The following is a 12,251-nucleotide window of genomic DNA, read 5'->3' on the forward strand; positions in this document are numbered from 1 at the left end:
GGCCCCGCCGCCAATGGCAGCGCCGCGGGGGCGGGGGGGGGCCGGCCCGCGGCCGCTCGCTCCGCCCCGGTACCGGCGGTAACGGGGGGGCAGCTGCGCGCGCACGTGGGGGCTGCGACACGTGCGGGAGGGGAGCGGCGGGGGCGGTTTGCGCGGGGAGCAGCGCTGGGGGGGCCCGCACGGCCCCCCGGGGGGGTTTGCAGCCGTGCCCGCCGCCCCCGCGACGGGGGCTGCAGAGCGGGGTTGGGGCGCAGCTCCCCGGGCAGGTTTGCGGTCCGGCCGCCAGCAGCTGGGGTACCCCCCTGCTCCAGGTTTGCCACTGTTGGGGCACAGAGCGGGGGGTTCACTCGAGGAACCGAATGGTCAGATGGTTCAGGGACCATCTGCCATGAGAATCATAGAATCACAGAATCATTTTGGTTGGAAAAGACCCTCAAGATCATCGAGTCCAACCGTTCTCCCACCCCTGGCACTGCCCCGTGTCCTGAGAACCTCATCTCGGTCTGTCCAGCCCCTCCAGGGATGGTGACTCCAGCACTGCCCTGGGCAGCCTGTTCCAATGCCCCACAGCCCTTTGGGGAAGAAATTGTTCCCCAGATCCAACCTCAACCTCCCCTGGCGCAACTTGAGGCCGTTTCCTCTGGTCCTGGCGCTTGTTCCTGGGGAGCAGAGCCCGACCCCCCTGGCTCCAAGCTCCTTCCAGGCAGTTCAGAGATCAGGTCTCCCCTCAGCCCAACAGAGAAGCTGGTCCGAGGCAGATGCAGAACAGGGCAGAGCCTGAGGGGTGACCGGAATGGGGGCTGCCGGGGCAACGGGCTCGAGTTTTTTTAAGGCAGGAACCCACGTTCTCCCCGGTCTGTCTCAGCAACTGGTTTCAGCGAGCAACACTTGGCATTTTTCTTTCTGACTGCAAATGAAGTGCCACCTGAGGCACTTGCAGCTCTCTCAACTGAAATAAATGTCTTTCACTGTGTGACATATTTCCAGTGGTGCGGCCTGGGCCGGACTGGAAAAGGAAGCTTGAACAGTCACATCGAAGCAGGAGGGGAAAATAAATTGCTCTGGTGAGAAGCCAGGCAGGCTCACAATGAAGATGTAAATAAGTAACAGTGCTTGCACAAGAGGGAAGGGAGGTGATGGCCAACGCAACGGGGCTCAGGCAAACCCAGAGCCAGCGGTGGAGCTCGGGTGCCGGCCGTGGTGATGCTGCGGTGCCGATGCTGGAGCTCAAGCACCTGCCACGTGCACACTGAGGGGTTGCTCTCGCTGTGGGCAGGGACGAGCGTTCCCCTTTGCTGCCCCAGTAGCATTTAAACCTACAGTTAATCTCCATTCACCAGCCCTGAAGCGCTCTGCTGCGAGCAGGAGGAGCGGGCAGCACAGCTCTGATGGCTTTTGCCATGGCCAAGGGAGATGAGCCGGGTCAGGAGCTCCTGTGCGTGGTTCCTGGGTGTGATCCTTCTTCTCCCACCCCAAGTCTCAGCCACGGCCATCGCAGTCCCCAGGGAGTGCCCAGGAGCTCTGGGTTTGCAACGCTCCGCCAACACAGCTGAGGAAAAGCTCTCACGGTGGAGGCTCATCCCCCTGCTCCCCTTCGCGTGCTCTTCATCCTGCCCAGCTAGCCAGGAGATGGAAGACCTGACTCGTCAGAGCAGACTCCGTGCCAGGGTTTTGCACTATAATCTGATTTTCCAGGACAGCTGCAGTCAATAGAGGCCGAGGCCTCGGAGCAAAGTGCGATGCTGGAGCCATCTGTGGGTCTGTAGCATTTTTAACTAGTCCCTGGGCAGCGACAAGGCTGTGCTGGAGCTTTTCCCCGGAGGAAGGGGGTACGCGCCCCAGCACCCCCCACCCTCGGGATGCACCTCCTCATGGACTGTGAGCGCTGGCACACGGGGACTTTTCCCCTCTCTCAGCCACAGCTGATGGTGATGACGGAAATCTCCGTCAGCAGCCGTGTGTTCGGAAGCAAACAAAGCCAGCTGCTTATCGCCGCCACATCAGGGCAACGCGGGAGGAGGATGGCCCCTTATCAGGGGAAGTGTGCATCGTTAATTCTGCCTTTATCAAAGGTCGTGTGCTCCAGCGCCTGCAGCAGTGCTGCTCCCCACCGCCCCGGCCCCGCGCGGTGCCAGAGCTCTGTGCCCACCGGCATCACAGGGAGAAGCATCTTCAGCAAGTTTCTCCCTTTTAGCAGACGTGTGTGCAGAGACACAGTCTGCTCAGAAACCGGAGTCACGCCTGGAGATGTTGCTCCTCATATAGTTACAGGAACTAATCAGATAACTGCAGCTGAACTAAGGGGGATATGTTTACTAAAAATAGCTTAATGGAACAGCAGACGCCTGAAGATACGGCGTGCCTCGGGGAAGCGGGACTGCAGTGTCTGGCAGGGCTCTGAGCGGGGCTGGCCGTGACAGCGGCTGTTTCTCTGATACATATAAGTAGATTTGTTTTTAACGGCAGAAAATCAGCTTGTCCCCAATCAGGGCTGTCAACCCAAGAGGTCTGTTGTATTGCAGCGTATGGGGCACTGACAATGCGAGCACTGAGAGGCAGCTGGTGCCGGCCATTTGTGCCTGTGCCAAGGGCCGAGCAGCAGCCTGAGACGCATGGGGGACGGCACGTGCCCTTGGCTTGGCCATCCCTGCCTGGGGACGGAGCTGGAGACACGGAGAACCTGCCCGGGGCTGGGCGCTGGGCTCTGGCCAGCTGCTCTGCACACTGCGCTTCAGGATTTTTACATCGAGCTGTTTTCTGTGGCGTGGAAATCTGCAGGGCTCTCTGCGTGCCAGAAGTTGCATGCCGTGTTCGGAGCCAAGCGAGATATTTTGGGGTGAGGCCAGTCCTCCTTCCCGCCGCGGTCCATATTGCTCCATCGCTGGCTCGTGCTGCAGCTGCCCCTGTGCTGCCCCGGCCTCGGCCGCTCTGTCCCTGCGCAGGGACACCCGCCACGTCCTGGCCAGGCTCTGGCGATGCCGCTCCAGCCCTGCTGGTCCCGGCTCTTGTCACCAGCTCGGATGGAGCAGTCGCCTCTCCAGCAGGCAGGCTGCAAGGACGAGCTATTCCCATCAGAGACGACGTCAGCTGCACCGTCTTGGAAGATATTCATCTTCTTCGCCTGCAGGAAAAGCGGTGCAGGCTCTTTCCACGTGCTGCTGGTAACGCGGCTTGGCTTGCTGCTGCTGTCACCTACCACAGAGCCACCAGCCAAGGTTAAGGGGACTTTTCTCCTCGTGGCATGTAAACCCGCCAGCTCATCCCACCCATTGTTCTGCTACAGGTCCTTTGCCAAGGGCACACACGGCTCCGAATCCAGAGTCCTTGTAGAGAAAGGGCCTGGAGGCAGCAGGTGTCACCTGCATGGGAGGTGCGGGAGGGCAGCTGGGGGACAGAGGTGACGCCACCATGCTCACAGGGCTGACTTGTCACCTGGGTGAAATACGGAGAGCTGAGTTTCACATTGCACACGAGCAGCCATCCACCGGGGACGCGGGGCAGAGGGTCCAGCCCTGCTGCAGCGAGCAGGGTGCTGCGGGGGACACGGGACACGTGCGGGAGGTGGGCCCAGCACCCTGCCGCGCTCAGCTCCGCCGCCCCGGCCCACGCAGAGCCGAGCAGGCACCGTTCCCTCCCTCGCAGTTATTGTTCTTCCCTCCCCGTTGCTCACTTACCTTTGAACACTTCAGTCTCGTTGCCTTTGTCAGTGTCGCTAGCTTTTAATTGAAATTCCTGAGACATCTGCTCATCAACACAGCCCATCAGTTATTTTTGTGTGGGAAGCGATTGTTTTCCTTTTGCAGCTGTGAAAGTTAAATTCCAGTGTTTTGCTGGGAGACTGCTTTTGTCTCTTCCCTTTCTTACATTGCCAAGTCAAATCTTACATTGCAACCCTCCTTCCTTTGTCTGATTATTTCATTTTCCATCTCTCCTGTGCCCAGTCTCTCTGTTTCCACCTCGGGCTCCTCAGCTTCTCCGATCCCTCCTGACACGCAGGTTCCACCTGTGGCTCCCTCCAGCTGCCTTCATCGCCGTTGTTTTCCATGCAAAGCCCCCAGGAGGTTTGGAGAGCCCAGCCCCAGCCTGTTACTAAATTTTTGCTTCTTGGCATACAAATCCATAACTAATTCACAAGAGAAGCCTTTGCCCTGCTGCGGGGTGGCACCGCGGGATGACCCGCAGCACTGGGGGCGGCAGCAGCAGCCGGGGCTGAGCAGGACTCGGTGCGGCTGTCGGTACTGATGGTAAAATAAACCGAACCCCTGCAAAAACAGGGATTTGCTCCCTCCAGGTCAGCATCCCACATCCCTGGCAGCAGTGTGCCAGGACACGAGCCCTGCCTGGCATATCCCCCGCTCCTGGCACGTCCCCACGGGCATCCCCAGGGGACCGCGGTGCTGCCCTGGGCTCCCGCCGTCCCCTCCTGCACACAAAAGGGTGATCGTGCCAGAGCCTAACGAGCCTGCACTGGGCTGAGGCCAGGAAATTAATTTTCCTTGTGCCAAGACCGAAAGGAGCCAAGGTTCCAGCCACAAGGGGACCGAGCGCAGGCAAGTCCCCCGGTCCAGCCATCACCCGCCGGAGCCTTCAGATGTGAGCAAGAGCTGGATGTTCAAAGGGCCTTTGAAACGTGTCCTACTGAGACAGAGGCAGGGCCGAGCAACAAACGCTCAGCCTCCCAGATACAAGATATTTTCGGGCTATTTGGTAAATTTTAAATGCTTTTCAGACATGCCTTTGCAGCACCAAGTATTTTAGAAGAATAACATCTCAGCTTAAAACCACCCAAGATATTTGGTGTTCATATACAGACACATCCTGAGATGGGGAAGGGCTAGAGCATGGTTATGGTTTCAAAAGCAAGTGTGTAAATGTCACGGGGTGCGTCTCCATTATTTGTGCACACTCAGCTGTGTCCATCCCAGTTCATACCAGTCACACCACGTCTGGGAGCACCAGCCCGACCGGTGGCCCCAAGCCTGGCAGCTTCTTGCGGTGCTGCCTGCAGAGTCACCACATGGCAGAGCCCAAGGAGCTTTAGTACATAAACCCCCTAAAATCCTCATTTCTGGAAAGGTCGAGTTAGGCTCTGCAGAGCTAGAGAGCTCCCCCGGGGCAGCCCCAGAGCTGGGACGCACACAGCGCTCTGGGGCCCTGTAAAATAATAAGCAGCAGTAATGAGGGAGCGTGGAAATGTGCAGAGGCTCATAAAGCTGCTGCTCCAGGGAATGAGTCAACCACAAAGGGCCAGGCTGGGAAGACATTCCCACCAGAGTGAGTCTCTGCATCGCTGCCCGTGCTGGGCTCGCCAGCACCTTCACCTGCAGCAGCACGTGCTGGTCCCTGGCCAGACAGGGGACGTTTTCCTCGGGGGAAAAGGCAAATCTGTCTCCTGAGAAAGCCACAGGTGCTGGGGAGCAGTGGGACATGTTTGTGGCAGATGAAGAGCTGGACTCCTGCTCACTGGGGGACGCAGATCCCTTGGTCAGCTGTTGATGGGAGCAAATTGGGGGCAGGTGGCTGACCAGGCACAAGCAGTGCCAGGTGGTATTTATCAGCCTAAGGATCAATAGCCGCTATCTCTCTGCTCCTCCTCTGACACACCTGCAACGCTGTTCCACGGTCTGAGCGGTTAGCAAGTGGCCCTGCTCCAGGTAATTAATAATCTGGACGATGAAGATGCAGCTTAGAGATTTAGTGGTGTTTTTTAATGTTTTCCAAGGAAGGCTGAACGTTTCCTCTTAGCAAAACTCTAGTAAGTTTGGGCAATTACTTTTTTCTTCAAAATGACAAGGTGTGAGCAGCATGACCAGCCCAGAGCCGGACATTCCCAGGCACCCTGAGCTCAGAAATGCATCCAGCTCCAATAGATCCGCTCAGGCAGCCTCCTCTTGCCTTCCCTTCTTGGTGATTTTACAATTTCTTGGTCTGTTTAAGTGTTTCTTTTTTATTACTGGAAACATCTTCCCTGGTGAAGCTAAGTGTTGTCCCAGCCCTGCAAACATTTTGTCTGCAAGTAATTTGCTTTGCATTTGTTGTCCTCCTGCGATCAGAAGGACTAATGGCACCTGAGCGTGTGTGAGCAATGGCTGGGGGGAACAGGGAGCTCAGCCATGTGCAACCAGCGGCAGCCAATTCAAAGCACAAAAAACTGCTGGCAAGCAACTTTTCCGAGCTGGCTTCTCGAGAGCAGATGTGTGGTCCTGTACCAGGCCCTGCCCTGCCAGCATTTTGGGGAGCACCTTCTGACCCTGCTGGGCTTTGCCAGGCTGGAGTGGGGAGGAAGAAGCCTTAATCTCAGCCTATATTAAACATTTTGAACACACATTTCTGCCTCTGTGCCTCTTGCTGCCTGCATTCTGGATTCAGCTTCATCGGCACCCCATTTTCTCAAGTGTCGCAGGGGCCCCTGGGCGGCGGCTGGGGGAGCCTCAGCCTTCGCCTCCTCATCGACAGCGTCTGCTGCGGAAACGGGACCATCACCCCCCAGCTGGGTACCGGGCGATGCTCCTCCTGGGCTCTCTGCAGCAGGCTGGGAGCGTTCCCCTTGTGCAGGGCAGGGGGATGCCATGACGGGTGGGTGCAAGCGGTGGGAGAGAGGGGAGACAGCTTCCCGAAGCCCTCACGGTGGGGCAATGAGCACCTCTGGCCACTCCCTGACTTTTTACCCAGGTAAAACCCAGGATGGCTTCAATTCATCTCAACAAAAGATGCCAACTCCAGCCCTGCAGCGCCTGCAACATCAGCATTGCTATAGCAACGGCCCAGAGCACCCCCAGCCAGAAACCGAGAGTTTGTGAGTTCAGCCTGGAGGGAACATCTTCCATTAGCCAAGGACCCCTGAACATTGAAAAATATTGAGAGAGTTTTATTTGCTTTGAAAAAGCATTTGGTAAATAAAAAGTGTTTGGCAAATAAAAGCAGAATTGCCACCAATTAGTTACTGAGCAGAAAGTGTTGTCACTTAAACTGCTTGGCTCTGTTTTGCATTCACACTACGTCAAACGGATGAAAAGGATCGGTGTGAATAAATTGACTTCCTGAGCTAAAACTGTCCACAAAAATAATCCCAAAAAAGCCCAACAGGGGCTTGTGTTGGCGCTGCTGACTCAGCTCAGCCCCGAGCAGCTGAAAACCCAGCACAAAATGACAACCATGTGCTTCGCTGGAGAGCACTGACCCCAGCACGGGCCGGGGAGAGGGGGGTCCCTTTTCCAGCCGCCGGGGGAGGAGCTGGGTGGTGGCATCCATCCCACCTGGCCGGGAGCATCCCACCCAACGCATCCTCGCCTTGCCCACAGCACCCTGTGCCCAGCACCTGCACAGGTGCAGCTGGGAGCCGTTTGGTGGGCAGGTTGCTGAGTAATTCATCCAGCACAGATTAAATCTGTTCAGGACATGGTGTGAGACGGATTTGCTCGTTAGGGTTGAGCCAGGATAACCGCAATCGGTCCATCCCACATAGATGGCACTGACCGTGTGGGTTTTGCACTGCTCTCGGTGTGCGCACACCCGCGCAAGGGGCAGCCAAGGGCAGGAGTGGGGGTCGTCCTCACCCCGCGGTGGAGCCGCCCGGGCTTTGCATCGCATTTAATGTCACGTTGCTTTGTGGAGCAGCTGAAGCCGTTTCCCCGGCTCCTCTCCCGGAGCAGCCGGTGCTAGAGGGCGCCAGGGGGCCGCGAACCGGCCCCGCAGGAGCAGCGTGCGGGGAAGGAGCTGGCAGCTCTTTTGGGGGTCGCCCTGCGGGTACCCCCTTTGAGGGATGAGCCATGGCATCGTGCCTGCAGAAGAGAAGGCTCCGGGGAGACCTTATTGTGGTCTTTCAGTACTTAAAAGGGGCTGATAAGAAAAATGGAGACAGATTTTAGCAGGGCCCGTTGCAGTAGGACAAGGGGTGATGGTTTTAAACTAAAGGAGGGAGATTCAGGCTGGACATGAGGAAGAAATTGTTGCCCCTGAGGGTGGTGAGAGCCGGGCCCAGGTTCCCAGAGAGGTGGTGGCTGAACCATCCCTGGAGACATCCCAGGCCAGGCTGGACGGGGCTCTGAGCAACCTGAGCTGGTGCAGATGTCCCTGCTCGTCGCAGGGGGGCACTGGGGGGGCTGGGAAGGGCCTTTCAACCCAAAAGTTCTGCAATTCTATGATGATGCCAGAGCAGCCCCTCTGCAGAGCGAGGGGCACACAGAATGCAGCCACAGCAACAACCCTGCAGGGATGGAAACAGCCGTTTCTTCCCAGGAGAAAGGGAGATTTTCAGCTCCTGTGGGGTACCTGCATCCCACGGGCCATGGACCCTTGTGGGTGCTAAGGTCTCCCCACCACTCCTGCCCACCCCCTGCTCCGCGTGTGAATGTGACAGAGGATTCCTGGGCGAGGGGAAAAGCAGCAGCACAGGAGGCATTGCAGTGCAGAGCCTTTGGAAGCAGCTGCCCTTGTGTCTGAGGCAAAGCTGGTGCGGTGCCCGTGCAGAGGGGCTTGCAGAGCGTGCCAGCTGCAGCACAGCTGTGGGGAGCACAGCCTGCGCCCTCTGCCTTCAACGTATAGAAATGTGGTGCTGGAGAGGGGATGCCGCAGGGTCTGGCTGTGCACAGAGGGGTTTCAGGGCTGGCCGGGTGCCGCTGGAGACATCTGCAGCACTTTAGGGATGTGGCCGGAGTCGCCCGGAGGCAGCAGCAACATTCCCGGCCGGCCACAGCTCTGTCACGTTTTGCTGACCACGGCGTATCCATTGCTGCTGACGTCCTGGGTGCATCCAGCCTGCAGGACTGGTGGGACAGGGAGAATTAACACCCTCTTAGTTGGGGTTTTAATTCCACTTCAAGTAAACAGTGTTGAGAAACCCTGCGTTTGCTTGCCAGTAGGAGGAACCAGAAGAATCCCTTCCCCACAAGCCATTCCCAGCCTCGCAGTGAGCAACAGCCTCCCAGCCCCAGAATACATTTTCCATTTCCATAATTTTCTGCAGTTTGCGTTTTAAAACCCATCCCGACTCAGCCAGGAGACCTTTCTCCAAGATCAAAAATAGTGATTCGAAGTGAACAAATGATTCTTTTGCAGTTGTATCCAGATCTGCCGTTTCCTTTCCCACTCTATTATTTCCTCGTTCGCTGCCCTCATCACAGCTTGGCAGCCCTGGCTTTTGGGGTAGAGCCCTTAACTTCATTACATCTGCTGAATTACATCAGTGATCTAATCTACTGATAACAATCCATACACAGGATATTTCCTCCTTGCTGTTATCTGAAGAAATATGTGCATGAGTACAGAAGAAAGGGGGGAAAAAAAAAAGCAATTTACAATTGAGGGAGAGGAAATAAATACATCGTAGTCACATGAGGAAGTAGTAAACGCTGAGCTATTTTGGGCACAATACATCATGCAAAAGATGATTTGTCTTTCAAGCTGATTTCAAGTCCAACAGGCACAAAATGTTTTTGGAAAGTAAATTCTCACATACATTAACTACCATGCCAAGAAGTGAAATCGGATGCTGTCAGGCTTGTTATTTAAGGTTTGTTCAGCATTTGGATAAGGAAAGCCAGAGCCCCAGCTGATAGAAACCAATATTGCTCCTTTGCTTTCAGTGGTACATTGCACAGAACTAAAACCAGGCAGGTGCTTACCGACTTGGCGGGACGGGGATGGTCCCGGATCAGGATCAAGCACCCCAGGCTGAGCCCAAGGCGGGGAGCAGCTCGGGGGGTGTCACAGACTTCATCACCCACAGGGGATGCTCAGCCAGTGCTAACGGGACAGTCCCTTGTCCCCTAGAGAATCCTACACGCCTGCAATCACAAGAGGCTTCAAAAAATCCTACACAATTAAAAAGCAAACTCACCGTCACCCTTGGCTAATCATCCTCCTCTTTCCTGAGCTTCCGAAGGTTACAGTGTGCCCAAGGTGGAGGGAGCTCAGCAGAGATCAGCTGTTTTCTCGTAGGGAAAGGGAAGATGCCCGTGTTTTGCCTGGTGCAGGAGCCAGGGCGTGCAGGACCGCAGCAGCATCACACAGGGAAAACCCGCGAGCTGGCCCCAAAACAAGTGCGTGCACACAGGCACCCGCACGCGGGACGGCCCCAGCCAGGGCGTTTTGCACAGACAGAGAGACAAGGTTTGGGCAAGGCCAGCCACCCAGAGAGGCAAACATGCCCCCGCAGCCCTCCCCTGCCCCAGGTCTGTTCTCAGCAGAGGAACCGCGGGGGTCACAGGCTCTGAGGCTCCCGCCGTTCGGCTGGTACCACCCCGAACAATTGTTCTGGCTCTCTGCTGCTCGCACTCTCTGGATGCTTGCGGACAGCATGTCTCTCTCCCACCCTTTTTTTTTTGTTGTTGTGGTTTCTCCCTTGGAAGCTGCCAGGCAGATTTCCTGAGCCCGTCGGTTGACAGGGCCCCAGCAACACCGTGTCCGGCGGCAGCTCCCGGCACACTCGCCGTCGGAGCGTGGTGCAGAGCTGGGAACGCATGTGGGAGCGGCGAAAAGCCAGCGGAGGTGAGAGGTGCAGTCCCAGGGGCGTCAGGAGCTGCGCTCGGCTGTGCAAGCTGCTTCAGACAAGTACCGAACGCCCCTCACTCTGGCACCGGGGCAGCTGGGTGCTCGGGGGTGACACCTCCCTGCGGGTGAGCGACGCACCTGCATGGTGTGGCAGCAGCTCGTGTCACAGAGGTGCTTGCCGGGTGGCACTTCTGAAGGATTTTGTAAAGACAGTAACTGCTGCAAGAGCCGTGATTGAACAGACCGTGGCTCCAGCTCTGCACGCGCCAGGGACTCGCGGGGACACCCGCATGCGTGACACCAAGGCTGAGCTGGAGTGATTTGCTGTGCGGAACTTCACTGTTGCATGTGAATATTTTAAAGGATGTGAATGGCTGAAAGAATTAATGGAATCACATAAATGAAGCGCAAGATGCTCTTGCTCTCATTCAGCAAAAACCTGCTGAAAGTTTTGTCTGGATCAGCAAATCTCAGGAGGAGAAAGTGCCTTGGGTTGGCACTTTACATATCAGCCCCCACCAAGGAAAACGGTGCTTCCTTTGGTTGCATAGAGACTTTATTTTAGTCATATTCTTCAGTCATTTTAAACTAGAACCAGTTCAGATCCCCAAGGAGCCATCATATAATGACAAGATGGACCCCACCAGGTCTGGCCCAGTCTGAACCATGGCCAGTGCCCTGGGCCAGTGCAGGGTGCAAGTGGCATCAAAACCTGGCAGCTTTGAGATTATGAGCATTAAAAAAACATACTGAAAAGTACCTGCCTTGTTCTTCCTCCCTCTCCTAGATATCTGAATTACTTACTGCACTGTACCGTGTAACACACGCCGTACCCTACAGCTCTTACTGGATTCAGCGGCCTCGGGAATGAGCCCCAGCCATGGGAACTGAGCACCAAAAGCCTTCAGGGAGAGTGCAGGTGGGTGTTCATGCTCCCCTCTGCCCAGCGCCCCTGTGTGCAGAGGAGGGAAAGCCTTTCCCCATCATTTTGAGACAACCAAAGCGTCTCTCCAGCACAACTCCATGCTCATTGTCTGCCCCACCTCGTTACCAAGATGCCCCCCACCAGGATACCCCCTGCCCCTGGGATGCCCATGTACCCCCGGCCGGCCCCTGATCCCGGGATCCCCCTGCCCTGGGGATGCTTCCGTTCCCCAGGATGCCTGCGGTCCCCCAGGATGGCCTCTGCCCCCCGCGATGCTCCTGCTCCCTGGGTGCCCCTGCCCCCGGCATCCCCCCGCTCCCCACGATGGCCCTGTCCCCCGGCATCCCCCCGCTCCCCGGGATGCCCCGTCCCTCAGCATCTCCCCACTCCCCGGGATGCCCCTGCCCCCAGCATCCCCCCGCTCCCCAGGATGCCCCCGTCCCCCGGCATCCCCCCGCTCCCCAGGATGCCCCTGCCCCCGGCATCCCCCCGCTCCCCAGGATGCCCCTGCCCCCGGCATCCCCCCGCTCTCCGGGATGCCCCTGTCCCTTGGCATCCCCCCGCTCCCCGGCATCCCCCCGCTCCCCGGGATGCCCCTGCCCCCGGTATCCCCCGCACCACCTTGCCGAGCACGGCCCGGGGGCCGCCTGTCCCGGGCCCGGCCCGGCAGCCCCGGCGCGGCGGAGCGCTTCCCTCGCCCCGGCCCTCGCCGCCGCCCGGGGCCGGTCGGGGGGCGGCTGCGCGGCGGGGGCGGCGGGGCTGGAGCGGCGCCGGGTTTCCGCCGGGCGGGAGGCGGAGCGGCGGGGAGGCGGCGGCCGCGGGCCGGGCGGAGCGC

The sequence above is a fragment of the Caloenas nicobarica genome, chromosome 14 (genome assembly GCF_036013445.1).
Source record: "Caloenas nicobarica isolate bCalNic1 chromosome 14, bCalNic1.hap1, whole genome shotgun sequence".
Lineage (NCBI taxonomy): Eukaryota > Metazoa > Chordata > Aves > Columbiformes > Columbidae > Caloenas > Caloenas nicobarica.